Source organism: Pseudorca crassidens, chromosome 2, assembly GCF_039906515.1.
Source record: "Pseudorca crassidens isolate mPseCra1 chromosome 2, mPseCra1.hap1, whole genome shotgun sequence".
Taxonomy (NCBI): domain Eukaryota; kingdom Metazoa; phylum Chordata; class Mammalia; order Artiodactyla; family Delphinidae; genus Pseudorca; species Pseudorca crassidens.
Window position 1 is genome coordinate 110,108,040 of NC_090297.1, and position 2,979 is coordinate 110,111,018.

At 40.5% G+C, this 2,979-nt stretch overlaps 1 long non-coding RNA gene across 1 annotated transcript; it reads right to left on the reverse strand.

Annotated features, from left to right (window-relative positions):
• Window positions 1-351: 351 nt before the first annotated feature.
• Window positions 352-2,239, reverse strand: LOC137219370 (uncharacterized). Its single transcript, XR_010941093.1, has 2 exons — window positions 1,701-2,239; window positions 352-947 (listed from the first exon to the last, which is right to left on the reverse strand). It is a non-coding gene; the product is annotated as an uncharacterized lncRNA (long non-coding RNA).
• Between the last annotated feature and the right edge of the window lie 740 nt (window positions 2,240-2,979).

The window sequence follows — 2,979 nt, forward strand, 5'->3', positions numbered from 1 at the left end:
CTTGCCACCTCACAAAGTACTAATTATGTGCCCAGCATTGTGGCAACTGAATTACACACATTCATGTAAATTTTATGCCTAAGCCAGTTGGCACTGTAAAGGTGATTTTCCCCACATTTTAGTAAAGGGATTGAACTTCTGAGGAGTTAAATAATTTGTTCCTCAAATCAATCAAGCAATAATTAAGAAAATAACCTGGATTTGAAATTATATACAAATAATCATCGATATAACTCAAAATTCACATAACACTGGTTGTGAGAGCCTGAAATTTGGATCGAAGAAGGGTAGAAATCAACCAAAATTATGATATGATATTGCTAAAAGCAGGTTTTCAAAGAAACAAAATACTTTTACCATCACAAAAAAAATTGTATTTTATTCAGGAAATGGAGGATAAGTAACAATTGCTCATCTGGCAGAAACCGCTGCCTAGATGACAGACACACACAGAAGACAGTGGGAGAATCCTCAGAGGGCGCTCAGGAGGAGAGATACTGCTCTTCCCTCTGAGGCTCTGGGATGCTTTTTCGGATACCTCCCAGAGGGAAGCAGCATAGCAGACTCAGATAGGAAACCTCTGACCGTCAGGAATCCCCACACGCACACTGCAGGCTGAAGGGTGGAAAGCTTCTCCTGTATCCATGATAGGCTTTGAAGAGAAGATGAAGATGGAGCTGTGGAACTAGATGAGCTGATTGTCCTTATCCTTTCCAGAGGCAGATAAAACCTGAAGCTGTTACTTGTCCTTGGGTGGGCACTTCTGCTGGCATTGCTCGGGAGGTGCCACAGGAGTGCATTTCTCAGGGCACTTTATAGGTTGGCAAGGGTCTGTACCCTTTTTAGGTGAGCAAGGATCAGGGCACTTTGTTGGGCACACTGGAGGTATCTTGCACTGCTGCTTGCACTGCTGCTCTTGAGAAGACATCTTTCTGGAGTCTTAATATCTGAAAGAAAGTATATGATCATGTTCACCAGAAGGAATTCCTTCAGAGAGAAGACCCAAAGCTTTGACAACTCAAATAGACAGGATCTCTCCAATCTCTAAATATGGGTGTTAATCTCTTTAATACCTTTTAATGAATTTCTGACTTCTCTCTCGTTCTTTAGCAAATCTATTCATCAGCCCAGAGACAACCTTCTCTTTTCTCATACAACATTTCCAAAGAAAATATCTTTTTTTAAAAGAAACCAGCAGTGTTTTCTCTTTTGGTTTCTTTGTTCTTCTTTTTTTAATGAAAACCTCATCTTTAAAAAAGGCCATCACAAGTTCTAAAATCCTGGGCAAACTCACAAGCAATTTCTATCACCATTTTTTCTCATGAGGTCCCGACACGATTACTTATGTACAGAGCAAAGTGCAATCAGGATGAATGTAAGGGCATCACACCTTCTAAGATTAATGCCTCTGAAATCACAGCAGAGGTCCAAGAGAAAGGCACAGAAAAAGATAAATACTTTACTCTTTATCCCTTCATGTCAAAATTTCCTTTTAATTTCTTGTTCAATACAGGAATTCAAACTAGGTATCAGAAATCTAGTAAATACAATATAACATTGTGCCCAGATTCCAGGTTCCCATCCACTAAGTAACATTATACCCTTGATCGTAACTTTGGACTCATCAAATTTGCGGTCTCTAGCATAAACTCAACATTCGGGGGCCCGAGAACAAAGTTGAACTGAAGAATCATACTCACCAGGTTCTCCAAAGTCAATCGGAACTCGAGTAGCAGGAGGATAGCTGTCACTGTCATGCAGCAGAGGCCCTTTTTATTGGGGTTTGCTGCCCCACCCAGGGGGAAGCGGAGCTACCAAAACTGGCCTGGTTCAGTCATTTCCCAACCAAATGCAAATCCATCCATAACTGGCTTGGCAGGGACTCTGAAAACAGGAAATGTCCTGCGCCAGGATCTCCTCACTAGATTATGTTCTCATGACTCACAGAGTCCCTGCCTTAGCTCTCCGTTTCAGTGGTTTATGGCAGTGGGAGGATTTTGAAGCTTCTCTAACTTGCAGACAAACGTTCCGTTTCTTGATTGGGGAAGATGACCCTTTTCTATCTTTCACCTTCCTTGACTTCTAAAACTGCCTGCCTAGTTGCACTTGACCTGGTGGCCATTTTATTGTACATACTGGTTTGAGAAAGGCCTGGCTACCTGGTGACAACGTTCTCTTTATCTCAAGCCCCTCTTATAATGCATTTCCTCTTGATCCATGGCTTGCTGAGTGAAGTCTCTTCTCCTCTTCTAAAATGGACTGAGGGAAGGTTGCAGATCATCTCCGATGACTTCCCACCGTGATACTGAAATGCGTTTAGTAAAGTGTTGACCTCTAGGGACCCCCTTTCACTTCTTAGCTCCTTCAAATTAAGAACATCCAGCAGTCACATTCTTATGAACTTTGTAAATCTGTTTCACTTCCGGCCACAAGGAATTCACTAGGAGCGTAGTTTCGTCTACCATAATTCCAAGCAGCTGGCAGATCAGAACCTAGACTTACAATACAAACCAAGCCTTTTACTCATACCTCCCAAACGTGACATACCACCTGCTCTTACCTAATTTCTCCCAAAGGACCTCTTTGGATTTCTTCAACTTTTGAAGAAAGCTCAGAGAAGTGTTTAAATATTCTGGCTTCCTGTTCCTTTGAAATTTTTGGAAAACCCTATCTAATATGCAATGCCATTCAAGTCACTAATTTTATATGTATTTAATAGTTACGAATTATTTAAATACATGTTTTGTTTCACATCAAGTCTAGGGGTAAATTACAGAGAAAGTTGATATCCCATTATTAAAAATGCAGTCACTGAAGTTCATTGCCATTCATATACCACTTCTTAATGATTAATAATAAGTTTGTTAAAATTTTAACCTACGTTTTACATTTTCCATTTTGCTCACTGTGGAACATATGTCAAATAAGCCTATTTCCTGCTCTACTTTCTTCATAGAATTTGTCAGTGTGCTGGAAGGA